General features: G+C 45.9%; 1 long non-coding RNA gene across 1 annotated transcript; it reads left to right on the plus strand.

Moving 5' to 3' along the window:
• The first annotated feature begins 2,250 nt into the window (after positions 1–2,250).
• LOC142069380 (uncharacterized) lies at positions 2,251–16,973 on the plus strand. The gene is made up of 4 exons (XR_012665179.1): positions 2,251–2,541; positions 13,069–13,511; positions 14,808–14,867; positions 14,985–16,973. It is a non-coding gene; the product is annotated as an uncharacterized LOC142069380 (long non-coding RNA).
• The last annotated feature ends 289 nt before the right edge of the window (positions 16,974–17,262 follow it).

The raw sequence follows: 17,262 nt of genomic DNA on the forward strand, positions 1-17,262 counted from the left end.
TGACCTTTTGACATAGAATCATAGAATATCAGGGTTGGAAGGGACCTCAGGAGGTCATCTAGTCCAAACCCTGGCCCAAAGCAGGACCAATCCCCAATTAAATCATCCCAGCCAGGGCTTTGTCAAGCCTGACCTTAAAAACTTCTAAGGAAGGATATTCCACCACCTCCCTAGTTAATGCATTCCGGTGTTTCACCACCCTCCTAGTGAAAAAGGTTTTCCTAATATCCAACCTAAATCTCCCCCACTGCAACCTGAGACCATTACTCCTTGTTCTGTCATCTGCTACCACTGAGAACAGTCTAGAGCCATCCTCTTTGGAACCCCCTTTCAGGTAGTTGAAAGCAGCTATCAAATCCCCCCTCATTCTTCTCTTCCGTAGACTGAACATCCCCAGTTCCCTCAGCCTCTCCTCATAACTCATGTGTTCCAGTCCACTAATCATTTTTGTTGCCCTCCGCTGGACTCTTTCCAATTTTTCCACATCCTTCTTGTAGTGTGGGGCCCAAAACTGGACACAGTACTCCAGGTGAGGCCTCACCAGTGTCGAATAGAGGGGAACGATCACATCCCTCGATCTGCTGGCAATGCCCCTACATATACATCCCAAAATGCCATTGGCCTTCTTGGCAACAAGGGCACACTGTTGACTCATATCCAGCTTCTCATCCACTGTAACCCCTAGGTCCTTTTATGTAGAACTGCTGCCTAGCCATTCGGTCCCTAGTCTGTAGCGGTGCATTGGCTTCTTCCGTCCTAAGTGCAGGACTCTGCACTTGTACTTGTTGAACCTCATCAGATTTCTTTCAGCCCAATCCTCCAATTTGTCTAGGTCCCTCTGTATCCTATCCCTGCCCTCCAGCGTATCTACCTCTCCTCCCAGTTTCGTGTCATCTGCAAACTTGCTGAGGGTGCAATCCACACCATTCTCCAGATCATTTATGAAGATATTGAACAAAACCGGCCCCAGGACCGACCCTCGGGGCACTCCACTTGATACCGGCTGCCAACTAGACATGGAGCCATTGATCACTACCCATTGAGCCCGACAATCTAGCCAGCTTTCTATCCACCTTATAGTGCATTCATCCAGCCCATACTTCTTTAACTTGCTGGCAAGAATACTGTGGGAGACCATGTCAAAAGCTTTGCTAAAGTCAAGGAACAATACGTCCACTGTTTTCCTTCATCCACAGAACCAGTTATCTCATCATAGAAGGCAATTAGATTAGTCAGGCATAACTTGCCCTTGGTGAATCCATGCTGACTGTTTCTGATCACTTTCCTCTCCTCTAAGTGCTTCAGAATTGATATCTGCTGCCACCTCATATATTCCTTACAAACAATAGATCTGCTTCACACCATGATGATGGTGAAATAAAAAAAGGTAAATTGGATTAGACAGTGACTGATATTCTTCCCAGCCATTTTATGTAACTTTATTTTAGGGAAGGGAACTTTGCTAAAAGAAAATACTTTCCCCTTCAGATCAAAATTTGAAGTCACAGAAGGCCTTAACCACCAGTACCTTAAATAGACACAGTCATTTCCTGTAGTGCACAGAGATTTTAAAAAAATGACTAAAAGGTATCGGGTGACTGCACATTTAAGATCTGCAACACTCTGATGCAGAGTTCAAAACACCTGGTCAGTCAGTCCTCTGAGGTGACTGGACTGGAGGGCAGCCTGGAAGACCGGCCCTCAGACTCTGCTTACCTGAGCCAGTGTTTGATGCCATTTTTCTTGTTCATTTTCTTTTATCGAATTCAAGTAATCTTTGTTTACTGAGAGTATAACTGCCTGATTGGGAATCCCTTTGTATTCACCCTCCCCTCCACGTAAACACAAGCTGCTCCACTACCACAAAACACTCTGAGCCCGTTATTCTCCTCTACCCCACACCACTCTGTAAATGCACTTCACAAATGACCTTCTGCCTCCCTCCCCCATTTGGTCCTAAACGCTGCACAAAGATCTAGGCTGTATCTTTCAGTGCCGTATCTCTCAGTTCCATCATTGGCAAGGTAGTCAGGAAAGCAGTTTAAATTGGCTGTATCTGAAAAGGAAACCTCTCTCACTCAGCAGACAAGAGAGGACAATTTTTTTGTAAAGCCCCGTTGGTGGCAGCTGTTCAGCTCAGCATTCTTTTGCAGTTGGTGTAAGACTAAACCCAGTGCTAAACAGGAAACTGTGGTTTGAAGAGCTCAAAGTGATGTCAGAGTAATTTTATAGCTTCCTAACCCCAGAGTGATACAAATCCACCGTGCAACCTAGGAAACTGGTTCTGATCTTCTCTATGACTGAGGTCTGGCTTCCTGGGAAAAGTAGCAGATGATGGCATTGGCTGATGAGGCAACTGTGCAGCCTCATTCCACCCCAACCATTAAGCTGTTTTCTGGTGCAGATGCACCGGCTACAGATATCTCCTTTGAAAATTTACCGACCACAGTCACCAGGATGGAGGCCAGGTTCACCTGGCTATGACTCTGACTCACAGAATGAGAAACCTCACTGTGCTCTTGGCTGCAAAACCTTCAAACTGTGAGTAGCTCTTCAGGGGGTTAAAACTAGACTCAGTGAAAGGTTCCTCAGCCTTAAGGAAAATACTGTACTCCTCTGGGAAGGTGGAAATGTTGGAGACCCATATAGCAGGGGTGGCCAAACTGTGGCTCTTTTATTATTAAAGTGTGGCTTGTGGAGTCCCCCCCCCATTCTCCATCTACCAGACTGGGTGGGAATGGAGCTCAGGACCTCTGCCTTGCAGCAGGGCGATGCAATAGGGCTTCCCCATTGGGGAAGGGAGTCTTGGGGCTTCAGCTCTGCATGGTGCTCCTTCCGGGGCTCGGGGCTTCAGCAGGAGCGGGGCTTCCGCCCATAGCCCCATCAGGTGCCTTCTGCAGGAGAGAAGCCCTGACCCCCGGCAGGTGTACCCTGGATCTCGAACTTCTGAAGATTGTTGTATGTTGCTTGGAGGGCCAGTAAATTTGGTCACCCCTGCCAAATACATCTAATCTGTATCTAGAGTCAGATCCTCAGCTGGTGTAAAGGAAGTCAGATGAGCTGTGTCCACTTATACGAGCTGAGGATCCTGCCCCTGATCTCTTCTCTCTCTCTCTCTCTCTCTCTCTCTCTCTTACTGATTTTTATTATGTTATTTTAATCTTATTTATCTTCATCTTCTCCATGTCATTGTACTGCTATATCCCTTGTTCTTCCTCACCCCATCCTCTCCCTATTTCTTTTTACCCTCACTCTCACCAACGGCCATAGTAGATTCTCCATCACTGACCATTTTTAGATCAAGGTGGATGTTTTTCGAAAGGATCTCTTCTAGGGATGATTCTAGGAAGTTCTTTGGTCTGTGTTATGCAGGAGATCAGAATGGTACCTTCTGGCCTGGAAATGTATGAATCACATATTTAACATCTATCAGTGAGATTGTCTTCAATCTGAGAGGGGGGCATGTCTTCTGTTAAGCACCTTGCTTACTTCTGAGTGCTAAAGAGAAATCAATAATAATAATGAATGTTGGAATCATTAACAGCATTTAAACCACAGGTCACAGTCGACCTAGAACACTTGCCCTGCTGTCTTCCACACAATACTATAAGGGAACTGCTTTCCAGATGCTAGGGCTTTATACACTTTTTCTGCAGCTCTAAGGCTTATCTGTTTTGACACTCAGAATCTGATTTGTTCCTTCTCAGCTCTGAACTCTAGGGTACAGATGTGGGGACCTGCATGAAAACCCCCTAAGCTTATTTTTACCAGCTTAGGTTAAAACTTCCCCAAGGTACAAACTATTTTACCTTTTGCCCTTGGACTTTTTTGCAGCCACCACCAAGCGTCTAACAAACATATATCACAGGGAAAGAGCCCGCTTGGAAACGTCTTTCCCCACAAAATCCTCCCTATCCCTACACCCCCTTTCCTGGGGAAGGCTTGATAAAAATCCTCACCAATTTGCATAGGTGAACACAGACCCAAACCCTTGGATCTCAAGAACTATGAAAAAAGCAATCAGGTTCTTAAAAAAAAGAATTTTAATAGAAGAAAAATTAAAAGAATCAACTCTGTAAAATAAGGATGGTAAATACCTTACAGTGTAATCAGATTCAAAACATAGAGAATCCCTGTCAAGGTTCCTTCCCCACTCTGAACTCTAGGGTACAGATGTGGGGACCTGCATGAAAACCTCTTAAGCTTACTTTTACCAGCTAAGGTTAAAACTTCCCCAAGGTACAAACTATTTTACCCTTTGCCCTTGGACTTCCATTGCCACCACCAAACGTTTATCTGGGTTTATTTTTATTAGGAAAGGGTTGTTTGGAAACGTCTTTCCCCCCAAAATCCTCCCAACCCTTGCACCCCACTTCCTGGGGAAGGTTTGGTAAAAATCCTCACCAATTTGCATAGGTAACCACACACACAAACCCTTGGATCTTAAGAACAATGAAAAAGCATTCAGTTTCTGAAAAGAAGGATTTTAATAGAAGTAAAAAGTAAAAAAGAATCACCTCTGTAAAATCAGGATGGTAAATACCTTACAGGGTAATTAGATTCAAAACATAGAGAATCCCTCTAGGCAAAACCTTAAGTTACAAAAAGACACACAGACAGGAATATTCATTCTATTCAGCACAGCTTAATTTCTCAGCCATTTAAAGAAGAAATCATAATCTAACGCATATCTAGCTAGATTACGTACTAAGTTCTAAGACTCCATTCCTTTCTGTTCCTGGCAAAAGCATCACACAGACAGAGAGAGCTTTTGTTTCTCACCCCCCCTCCAGCTTTGAAAGTATCTTCTCTCCTCATTGGTCATTTTGGTCAGGTGCCAGCGAGGTTATCCTAGCTTCTTAACCCTTTACAGGTGAAAGGCTTTTTCCTCTGGCCAGGAGGGATTTTAAAGGTGTTTACCCTTCCCTTTATGTTTATGACACGCCCTCCAAATCACAGATAGGGTGAAACGCTGGCTGTGATTTCTTCCTGGAGCTCTAGGAGAAAACAGAGTTAATAAGACACATGCACCTCTAAATATACTTTATACCAAGTGTATAAAGACTAACAATATTTTCCACCTCTCAAGGACTATTTTAACCAGTTGATTCTGGGAAACTTTCACGGGAGAGTGCATCAGCCACTTTGTTAGAAGCTCCTGAGATGTGTTGGATGTCGAACTCAAAATCTTGGAGAGCTAAACTCCACCGAATAAGTTTTTTGTTATTTCCCGTGGTGGTATGAAGCCACTGTAGCGCAGCATGGTCGGTTTGCAGGTGGGAACACCGTCCCCAAACATATGGGTGTAGCTTTTCCAGAGCGTAGACAATGGCGTAACATTCTTTTTCACTGACTGACCAGTTGCGTTCCCTCTCAGACAGCTTCTTGCTGAGAAACACTACAGGGTGGAATTCTTGATCCGGTCCTTCCTGTATTAAAACTGCTCCCACACCACACTCGGACGCATCTGTGGTTACTAGGAAAGGTTTGTCAAAGTCTGGGGCCCTTAGTAGAGGGTCAGACATGAGTGTCATTTTAAGCTGCTAAAGGCCTTCTGACACTCTTCGGTCCACTGAACGGCATTTGGCTGTTTCTTTTTGGTTAGGTCTGTCAGTGGGGCGGCAATTTGGCTGTATTGCGGTACAAATCATCTGTAATAACGAGCCAAGCCTAAGAAGGATTGAACCTGTTTCTTTAACTTTGGGACAGGCCACTTTTGGATAGCATCCACTTTAACCTGTAGGGGGTTGATAGTTCCTTGACCCACCTGGTGTCCAAGGTAAGTCACTTTGTTTAGGCCTATTTGACACTTCTTAGCCTTAACAGATAGTCCTGCCTCCCTTATGCGCTCGAAGACTTTTTGTAAATGTTCCAGGTGTTCTGCCCAGGAATCTGAAAATATGGCCACATCGTCAAGGTAGGCGACTGCATATTCTCCTAATACCGCTAGGAGACCATCTACAAGTCTTTGGAAGGTGGCGGGTGCATTCCGCAGCCCAAAAGGGAGTACATTCAATTCATACAGCCTGACATGTGTGGTGAAGGCTGACCTCTCCTTGGCGGATTCATCTAACGGTACCTGCCAGTACTCCTTGGTTAAGTCCAAGGTAGAGATGAACTGGGCCTGTCCCAGTTTCTCTAATAGTTCATCTGTGCGTGGCATTGGATAGTTGTCTGGGCGAGTTACAGCATTTAGCTTACGGTAGTCCATGCAAAAACGTATCTCCCCATCTGGTTTGGGAACTCGAACTACTGGAGATGCCCACGTACTGCCAGAGGGGCAGATTATACCCATCGGTAACATATCCTGGATCTCCCGTTCTATAGCAGTTTTAGCTTGAGGAGACACCCGGTAAGGTTGGACTTTAATTGGGTGAGCATTACCTATGTCAATGGAGTGGTATGCCCGTTCAGTCAGTCCTGGGGTGGCTGAGAACGTCAGCGCATAGCTAGTGCACAGCTCCTGGATCTGCTGTCACTGCATACGCCCAAGGGTCATGGAGAGGTTCACCTCTTCCACAACACCAGCACTTTTCCCTTCTTAGTAGACACCTTCAGGCCACTCAGCGTCATCTCCTCCCTGGGCTATAAACTGACAAACTTTTAATTCTCTGGAATAAAAGGGCTTTAGAGAATTGATATGGTACACCTTAGGCTTTCAGTTTGAGGTAGGGAATGCTATGAGATAATTAACAGCTCCCAGGCGCTCCTGGACCATGAATGGCACTTCTCATGACGCTTCCATTTTATGGGCTTGGAGCGCCTTTAAGACCATGACCTGGTCCCCTACTTTGAAGGAACACTCTCTGGCATGTTTATCACACCAGGCTTTTTGCTCTTTTTGAGCATCCTGTAGGTTTTCTTTGGAAAGGGCTAAAGGGGTTCGGAGGGTGTTTTGTAGGTTGGTTACAAAGTCCAGAATGTTAGTTCCTGGAGAAGGTGTAAATCCCTCCCATTGCTGCTTCACCAACTGCAATGGCCCCTTAACCTCGCGGCCATATACAAGTTCAAATGGTGAAAACCCTAAACTGGGAGGTGGTACAGCTCTGTAGGCAAAGAGCAACTGCTGCAACACTAGGTCCCAATCATTGGAGTGCTCATTTACGAATTTACATATCATGGCCCCCAAAGTTCCATTAAACTTCTCCACCATGCCATTTGTTTGATGGTGGTAAGGAGTGGCAACCAAGTGATTTACCCCATGAGCTTCCCAAAGGCTTTCCATAGTTCCTGCCAGGAAATTAGTTCCTGCATCTGTGAGGATGTCAGAGGGCCAACCTACCCTGGCAAAAATGTCTGCTAGTGCCTGGCACACACTTTTAGCCCTGGTGCTGCTTAGAGCTACTGCTTCCGGCCATCGGGTGGCAAAATCCATGAAAGTCAGTATGTACTGCTTTCCTCTGGGTGTCTTTTTCGGAAAAGGACCCAGAATATCCACAGCTACTCGCTGAAATGGAACTTCAGTGATGGGGAGTGGCTGGAGAGGGGCTTTGACCTGGTCTTGTGGTTTTCCCACTCTTTGGCATACCTCACAAGACCGGACATAGGTAGAAACATCCTTGTCCATTCCCTCCCAGTGGAGTGACCTCCCCAAATGGTCTTTGGTCGTGTTCACCCCAGCGTGGCCACTAGGATGATCATGGGCTAAGCTCAAGAGCTTGACCAGGTACTTAGTTGGAACTACCAACTGTCTCTGAGGATGCCAGTCTTCCTGGTGGCCACCAGAAAGAGTTTTCTTGTATAAAAGTCCTCTTTCTACAACAAACCTGGATCGATTAGAAGAGCTGAGAGGCGGTGGGTTGCTCTGTGCTGCCATCCAAGCTTTCTGGAGGCTTTCATCTGCTTCCTGTTTGGTCTGGAACTGTTCCCTTGATGCTGGAGACATCAGTTCCTCATTGGATTGTGGACCTAGGCTTGGTCCCTCTGGAAGCGACATAGGGGATGGGGCTGTTTCCGTTGACTGTGAACCACTCTCTGCTGGTGCACTATGTTGGGGTTCAGGCTCCGGCTGAGCCTCTTGTGTCGGGTTATGGGCTGCTACCGGTTCAGGTTCGGTGGGGCCCTCTGGTGTTGGGGTTGCAAGTACTGGATTCAGTGCTGGCAATGGGTCTGGTGCTAGTTGTTCCGCCGATTCTGGTTCTGGGACTGGCTCTGTCTGGGTCTCTGGGACTAGATCCACTAGTGCTGTTGCAGACATTGGCCTGGGGTCCAGGTCCATCACCTCTGACCGGGTCCTGGTAGAAGTTTCCGGAACAGAGCTAAGCATGATGACTTGTTTAGCCTGGCTGGCTGCAGGTGACCATTCCCACCCTCTTGGCTAGCTTCACACGATTGGCCAAGTCTTCCCCCAACAGCATGGGGATGGGATAATCATCATCGACTGCAAAAGTCCATATTCCTGACCAGCTCTTGTACTGGACAAGCAACTTGGCTGTCGGCAAATTGAAAGAGTTTGACTTGAAGGGTTGAATCATCACTTGGATCTCTGGGTCAATTAAATTGGGGTACACTAAGAAAGCATGGATAGCCGACACTTGTGCTCCAGCGTCCCTCCACGCGGTGACCTTCTTCCCGCCCACACTCACAGTTTCCCTCCGCTCTGAGGGTATCTGGGAGGTATCTGGGCCTGAGGACCTCTGGTGTGATTCCGGTGCAATGAACTGTAATCTGTTGGGATTCTTGGGCAGTTGGCCTTTACATTTAAAAAGTCATCCAACTGACGGGTCACTGGGGCGAGTTGGGTTGCTGGAGAAAGGTGTGGTGGGACGATAAGGTGGATGGAGGGTTCCTTGGGGGGTAGTTGGGGCCTTGGGCTGCCCCCGGTAGTAGGGTGTGGTCTGAGGTTGTCCCTTCGGGTCTCCGCTCCAACTGCGACCAGTTTTTTTCTTTTCTGCCACCTCCACCCATTTGGCTCCAATCTTCCCCACCTCGAGTACAATTTCCCATCTAGGATGTATCTTTCTATTTCCTCAGGAATATCCTCTAAGAACTGCTCCATTTGCATTAGGAAGGGCAAATCTTCTGGAGATTTAACACGTGCTCCCGATATCCAGGCATCCCAATGTTTCACAATGTGGTAGGCATGTCGGGTAAATGATACGTCTGGTTTCCACCTTAGGGCTCTCAACCACCGACGGGAATGCTTGGGTGTTAGCCCCATTCTGACTCTTGCCTTGGTTTTAAACAGTTCATACTGTTTCATTTGTTCCTTAGGCATTTCAGCCGCCACCTCAGCTAAGGGTCCACTGAGCTGTGGCCTCAGCTCTATCATGTATTGGTCTGTAGAGATGCCTGTACCCAAGGCAGGCCCTTTCGAAGTTTTCTAAGAAGGCCTCAGTATCATCGCCTGCCTTGTAGGTGGGGAACTTTCTGGGATGGAAAGTGGTACCTGGAGAAGGATTGCTAGGGTTTGTTGGTATATTCTGCTGAGCCTTTGCATTCTCCATCTCCAGTGCATGCTTCCTCTCTTTTTCCTTCTCCTCCAGTTCTTTGTCCCTTGTCTCCATAGCTCTCCTGTGGGCAGCCTCTTGGTTTTTTTCTGCCTCTTTCGCTGCCTCCAGTCTGATTAACTCCAATTCATGTTGTGTCTTGGTTTCTGTCATCTTTGCCTCTCTGTTTTTAACTAACTTTACACCCGAGAATTAGAAATCAATCAAACAAACAAACAAAAAACTTGGCTTGTAAAATTTTGCTGTGCTGTAATATGATACCTATATTCTCTGATAGTGATTGTCAGCCTACAGAAAAATCCTTAAAAAAAACAAAAAACAAAACCCTAACACCTTTGTCTCCAGGCAAATAGATAGAAAACCCCTCTAGTTGCTCTTAGGTAAAAAACAACTACAGGTCTGTGAAGACTTGTGCATTTCCCTGCAGAAGGTTAACTACCCTGCCTTTAGGTAGAGAAAACTCCAGCTCAAAAAAGACAATTCCCTTTTGTCTCTGCTCTGGCCCCGAAACAGAGGAAAAAAAAAACAACCTCTAACTGCTTTCAGCTTAAAACCTGCTTTCCAGCAGCCCAAAGGAAAAAAAAATATTTCCTTTTCAAATCTGTGCTTCCGGTTCAAAAAATTGCAAATTGATCTCAAAATGATTTCAAGTTAATCCCACTGCTCTGCCACCATGTCAAGGTTCCTTCTTCACTCTGAACTCTAGGGTACAGATGTGGGGACCTGCATGAAAACCCCCTAAGCTTATGTTTTACCAGCTTAGGTTAAAAATTCCCCAAGGGCAAACTATTTTACCTTTTGCCCTTGGACTTTTTTTCCGCCACCACCAAGCGACTAACAAATGTATATCACAGGGAAAGAGCCCACTTGGAAACGTCTTTCCCCCCAAAATCCTCCCTAACCCTACACCCCCTTTCCTGGGGAAGGCTTGATAAAAATCCTCACCAATTTGCATAGGTGAACACAGACCCAAACCCTTGGATCTCAAGAACAATGAAAAAAGCAATCAGGTTCTTAAAAGAAGAATTTTAATAGAAGAAAAAGTAAAAGAATCACCTCTGTAAAATAAGGATGGTAAATACCTTACAGGGTAATCAGATTCAAAACATAGAGAATCCCTCTCGGCAAAACCTTAAGTTACAAAAAGACACAAAAACAGGAGTATACATTCCATTCAGCACAGCTTATTTTCTCAGCCATTTAAACAAAACAGAATCAAACGCATATCTAGCTAGATTACTTACTAAGTTCTAAGACTCCATTCCTTTCTGTTCCCGGCAAAAGCATCACACAGACAGAGAGAGCCTTTCTTTCTCACCCCCCCCCCTCCAGCTTTGAAAGTATCTTCTCTCCTCATTGGTCATTTTGGTCAGGTGCCAGCGAGGTTATCCTAGCTTCTTAACCCTTTACAGGTGAAAGGCTTTTTCCTCTGGCCAGGAGGGATTTTAAAGGTGTTTACCCTTCCCTTTATATTTATGACATTCTGAGGTGCATCCTCAATTCTTAATGGCTTCTTTGGGATATGGGGATGCTCAGCACCTCACAGGATCTGGCCCTTAACTTGCTGCATCAGATATTTTCAATGTTACTTTCAAATGCTTTTATAGGACAGTGACTTTTTAATGGTTCTAAACTCTACTAACCAGGACAGAGCGTCTGCTAGCTAATTCAAACTGCATGATTTTATGTCGCAGCCTCCCCCTTTCCATCCCTCTGTTTCATCTATCATTGTTTAAGGCCCCGATCCTGCTCATGCTTACTTTTACATGTGTAAGCCAGTCCCATGGAATGCAGTGGGAGTACTCACATGCTTAAAGTTAAATGTGTGCATAAACCTTTGCAGCCTTGAGGCCTAAGATTTGAAGTTTTTTGGTGCAGGGATCTTGTTTTCCTTATGTCACTAAAGTATCATGCAGATTTATAGTGTTACAAAATAATAATAATAGGCCCAAGACCAGGAACACACTTTATTTTACAAATACTAAGAAAAGAGACTGTTCATATGCATTTGTCCTTCTGAACATAAAATATAAAACCAGCACTGAGTACCAGTGATAACTTAGGGGCAGACAGTAGCATTAGGATGAAAATAACCTTGAATATCTTCTTTGGATTTAGAAAAAGAGGTCTCATGGCACAGGGAAGGTATTGATTGGGAGGTTGTTTCATAAGTATTATTGGTCTGTTACAAATGCAAAGCAAGGAGCAGGCTATGACAGTGGGGATACTGATGGTTAGTAACCTTCAAAAATTCAAGAAGTAACATTACAAGATATAGTATCATTATAACCTTTTTGGGGGTGAAAGTAAATAGTAAATAGAAGGGGCGGGGCCTCAGGTGGAAGGAGCGGGACTGGGGGTCAGCCTCCCCCAGACAGCCCATCTATGCTGCCTGGCCCGCGCCACCTAGGGCTCTGGAGGCGATTTAAGAGGGCCCGGGGCTCTGGCTGCTGCTGCCAATGCTGCCATAGTAGATGCTCCATCACTGACCATTTTTAGATCAAAATGGCCCCAGGGCAGCTGCCCCTTTTGCCCCCCCCACCCTCTGTCGGCGGCCCGGGGGGGGCAAAAGAGGCAATGGCAGTAAAGTGCTGCCGCAGCTCTTAAACATCGCTGCCCCTTTGGCCCCCTCCCCTGCTGACAGGGAGGGCAAAAGGGGCAGCAACGTTAAAGCGCTGTCGGCTGTGTATGGGCCGGCACCGGCTTCTCACCGGTACGCTGTACTGGCCTGTACCAACCTACTTTCAGCCCTGAACCTGATCCAACTCTCATTGCAGTCAATGCAAAGACTCCCCATGATTTCAATAGGAGTTGGATTGTACTCCAAAATAGTAATACGCATATAGATAGTGGACTCGCATCTAACAACTAACCAGAATTTCCAAGAATACCCATCAGTATCAGAAAGTTAACATCTTCACTGGGCTCAGAGCCCAATCGAAAGCCCACTGGAGTCTTCCCATGGAATGTTGTTGGAGCTGGATCAGGACGTAAGTGCCCACTTATGCTTCAAGCATGTTTACAGATCCATATTATAAGGCCGGAAGGGACTGCTGTGATCTAGTCTGTTACACTTTTGTCCTGCACTATTGATATGCAGCTATTTGTTGTCAGATAAAACATTGCTGGATACTCAGAAAATATCAGTTTGTAAAAATAAATAAATGAATAAAAAGGTTGTGGCTGGAACCTAATTGATTGGATGTCAGGGTTCAAAATATTAGTCTACGTGGACCAAATCTGTAAGGTGCTCAGCACTAGAGCTCATCAAAATGTTTACAATGAAAAGGTTTTCATTGGAAAATGCCCTTCTTTTTTCATAGAAAGTGTTCACAAAGACCTTTTGCTTTTTTTTCAAAACTTTTCATTCTTTCCTTTTGGGGCTTTTTGAGTGTTTTCTGTTTCTTGTTGCTGTTGGTGAACTATTTTCCTCTTTCTTTGGCCATTTTCCTTTTAAAAACGGCAGAAACACTGTTTTCTTTTCCTATCATTTTTAATTTTCATTGATAAAATGGGAAAATTTTCAATAGAAAGTTTCATGAAAAAATCAAACCCTTGGGGGGGAAATGAAATTTTTGTGAGATTAATTCTTTCCCTTTTTCTGACCAACCCTCCTCAGCACCTTCAACCACAATGACTTCAGGGGGAGTTGAGGACACACAGCAACTTGCAGAGAGTACTCAGTACCACGTTGGACTGGGCCATACATGTGTGAAACTCGTTGTGTGAAACTTCAGCGACAGGAAAACAGGCTATTTCCTAGGTGACCAAAGAGTCTTTCATGCCTCATCTTTCAGTTGACAACTTAATCAACTGAACAAGGAGCACACACAAGAGAATACAAGATGGGGTTCGTGGACTGCAAGATGGGGTTCGACTGGAAAAAGGCTAATGTAGTGCCCATCTTTAAAAAAGGGAAGAAGGAGGATCCGGGGAACTACAGGCCAGTCAGCCTCACTTCAGTCCCTGGAAAAATCATGGAGCAGGTCCTCAAGGAATCAATTCTGAAGCACTTCGAGGAGAGGAAAGTGATCAGGAACAGTCAGCATGGATTCACCAAGGGCAAGTCATGCCTGACTAATCTAATTGCCTTGTATGACGAGATAACTGGCTCTGTGGATGAGGGGAAAGCCGTGGACGTGTTATTCCTTGACTTTAGCAAAGCTTTTGACACGGTCTCCCACAGTATTCTTGCCAGCAAGTTAAAGAAGTATGGGTTGGATGAATGGACTATAAGGTGGATAGAAAATTGGCTAGATTGTCGGGCTCAACGGGTAGTGATCAATGGCTCCATGTGTAGTTGGCAGCCGGTATCAAGTGGAGTGCCCCAAGGGTCGGTCCTGGGGCCAGTTTTGTTCAATATCTTCATAAATGATCTGGAGAATGGTGTGGATTGCACCCTCAGCAAGTTTGCAGATGACACTAAACTGGGAGGAGAGGTAGATACGCTGGAGGGTAGGGATAGGATACAAAGGGCCCTAGACAAATTAGAGGATTGGGCCAAAAGAAATCTGATGAGGTTCAACAAGGACAAGTGCAGAGTCCTGCACTTAGGACGGAAGAATCCCATTCATCCCTACAGACTAGGGACCGAATGGCTTGGGAGCAGTTCTGCAGAAAAGGACCTAGGGGTGACAGTGGACGAGAAGCTGGATATGAGTCAACAGTGTGCCCTTGTTGCCAAGAAGGCCAATGGCATTTTGGGATGTATAAGTAGGGGCATTGCCAGCAGATGGAGGGACGTGATCGTTCCCCTCTATTTGACATTGGTGAGGCCTCATCTGGAGTACTGTATTCAGTTTTGGGCCCCACACTACAAGAAGGATGCGGAAAAATTGGAAAGAGTCCAGCAGAGGGCAACAAAAATTATTAGGGGACTGGAACATATGACTTATCAGGAGAGGCTGAGGGAACTGGGATTGTTTAGTCTGCTGAAGAGAAGAATGAGGGGGGATTTGATAGCTGCTTTCAACTACCTGAAAGGGGGTTCCAAAGAGGATGGCTCTAGACTGTTCTCAGTGGTAGCTGATGACAGAACAAGGAGTAATGGTTTCAAATTGCAGTGGGGGAGGTTTAGGTTGGATATTAGGAAAAACTTTTTCACTAGGAGGGTGGTGAAACACTGGAATGCGTTACCTAGGGAGGTGGTGGAATCTCCTTCCTTAGAAGTTTTTAAGGTCAGGCTTGACAAAGCCCTGGCTGGGATGATTTAGTTGGGGATTGGTCCTGCTTTGAGCAGGGGGTTGGACTAGATGACCTCCTGCGGTCCCTTCCAACCCTGATATTCTATGATTCTATGACTGCAAGGCACAAGATACTTTCAGTCCCTAACAAACCCCTTTTCCTTCATACACACAGATCTCTTCTGCCTCTGAAGCTGAGCCCCCAATTCCCATGTGTTCAAGAATCTTTTATCAGGTAAATTCCAGGCTCTGAATCCTCCCCCTTCATTTACTTGAGAGATGCAGCTTGTTCCTTGTTCCTCTCAGTCTGCTCCAGAGTCTTTAAAAAATCTCCACCCATGTTCTCTTGTAGGTGCCAAGGACACTGGTGCTTCATCCCCCCAGGAGCCTGGAGATGTCTGTTAGCGCGAGTGACAGCACGGAATGTCTGATATTTCCCTGCACTGCCTGGCTCAGAGGGGCCTGATTTGGTTACCCTGCGACCTTCTGTGCCAGCAGGTGCAAAGAGGTTGTAAAGCCAAATGGCCACACCCCCCAACCCCCTCCCTACTGTGGACAAAACACAGTAAAGGGTCTCTCTGGCAGGCACAGAGCTGACACTTTCCCTCCAAGTGCCCTCAGTGCAGGGGGCATTACTGGGGTAGAAGAGGGTATGGCCGGGGTCATCCTTAGCCCTTGCTATTCCACAAGTAACGTAGGGCCCTTAAGGACCTTGGGCAGCTAGGCACAAGGTAGGGCCGCCCTCAGGGCTAAGCAGTGTTGGGGGCTCATCCTGGTGTCAGCAGATAGGGGTGGTGTGGGGGTGAAAAAGGTCCCCGCTTTCAGTCCATGTACTGGGCTCTGCACAGGTGGAGGGGTGAATTCTCCCCAGGGTCAGCCCCGGCAGGGTGGCCACTGACAGACCCGGTAGTGTAGCTTCCACTTAATATACAGGACACTCAGGCAGTTTCCATTTATGGCTGTCTTGACTTGTTTCTTGGAAAGGAACTCCTAAACCATACAGGCCCAGACATTCAGAGGTTAATCTGCCCCGGCTCTCCTCTCTCCTCCCTAAAGCCCATTAAGCATTACTATCCCATGAATATTCAATCTGACTGGTCCAACCTTATCTCAATCCAATAATTACAGTTTCACCCTTTGTTCTCCCTCCCTTATCAAGAGGGGGCATTTGAACACCTGGCCTGCAGGGCCTCACTGCTTACTCTGATAACAAGGAGAGGTTGCCTTGAGAGGTGCCTGGGATTAAATAAACTGTGAAGCTGAAAGTCCAAGCTCCTGGTTAGCTCAGAGCACCATTATAGGAAGCCCCTTGGGGTTATCATTACTGGTATCAGGCTGAAGAGTCTAATAATTCAGTAGTGGAAACATTATGGGGTTTCAGTGTTTTTCTTTTTAAACAGAAGAGAAAGTGATCAAGCTGAGGCTGCCCTGTGTACTAGTGGCTGGTGACAGTTGGGAGGATTTCTGTGCATGCTGTATGGTTATGAGTAAACATCTGATGAAGTGAGCTGTAGCTCACGAAAGCTCATGCTCAAATAAATTGGTTAGTCTCTAAGGTGCCACAAGTACTCCTTTTCTTTTTGGTTATGAGTCAGTAACTCCACTGTCCACTGGTTTTGCACAGTCCCATTTAGTGGGAAAATAACCAATTATTTCTCTGTTCTACGTAACAGGGGAACTTTCTGGACTGTAGCAGATCCAGTCACTGCTATAGCTCACGAAAGCTTATGCTCAAATAAATTGGTTAGTCTCTAAGGTGCCACAAGTACTCCTTTTCTTTTTTCTAATATAAATGCTTCTCTTCCACAAAAGCCTATTGGATAAATCCTCATAAACTCCTCTCCTGTTGTGTACAGTATCTGATACTGTTCACAGTGGAACCTGCTGGGTACTGTACTCTTATGAAAATTTCCCCCATGTATATTTACAGTGCTGCATAAATGTTACATTCTTACAGTAATTTGGCATTATGGGCACTAATGAAAACAGAAGAGTCCCTCTTTGGAGTTGTACAGCGTAAAACAACCCAAAAATTCACTGCAAAGCAATGGGAAGGGCAGCAAGAATTCTCCTCGCAGCCTAATTCTTTTCCCTGCTTCTGTTCCACTGTCTCCCTTGGCTAGAACCCTGAGTACGCCGCACAGTACTTGGTTCCAACTTAAGTTGCTCTTTAGGTTCTGAGCAGGGTGTGGCCCTTGCCTTTAAGAGCTATCATGCAGCAGATTTCAAATTCTTATTACTACAGTGTGCTTATTGCTTCAGAAAAATGAAAGTGGTGTTGGTCCCTGCCCCACAGAGCTTACAATCCAAATCAGACAAACAGAAAAAAACGGTGGGGGAGGGGGCATGTTTCAAATCACTAGAGGTGATTTAAGTAGTTTGGGGGGCAGTGTCATTTGCTTGGGGGGGAGAGGGTCCTTGGTCTTGTTCTGTTTCAGACTGAGGTCAATTTACAAGGCAAGAGCAGATGGCCCACCCACGAAAGCTTATGCTCCAATACGGCGGTTGGTCTATAAGATGCCACAGGACTCTTTGCAGCTTTTACAGATCCAGACTAACAGGGCTACCCCTCTGATACTTGACAGCATATTCTAACTTCTCTGGAGCTCTTTGTTTCTCTACCCCCGATT

Source organism: Caretta caretta, chromosome 1 (assembly GCF_965140235.1).
Source record: "Caretta caretta isolate rCarCar2 chromosome 1, rCarCar1.hap1, whole genome shotgun sequence".
In the NCBI taxonomy this organism is placed as follows: Eukaryota; Metazoa; Chordata; order Testudines; family Cheloniidae; genus Caretta; species Caretta caretta.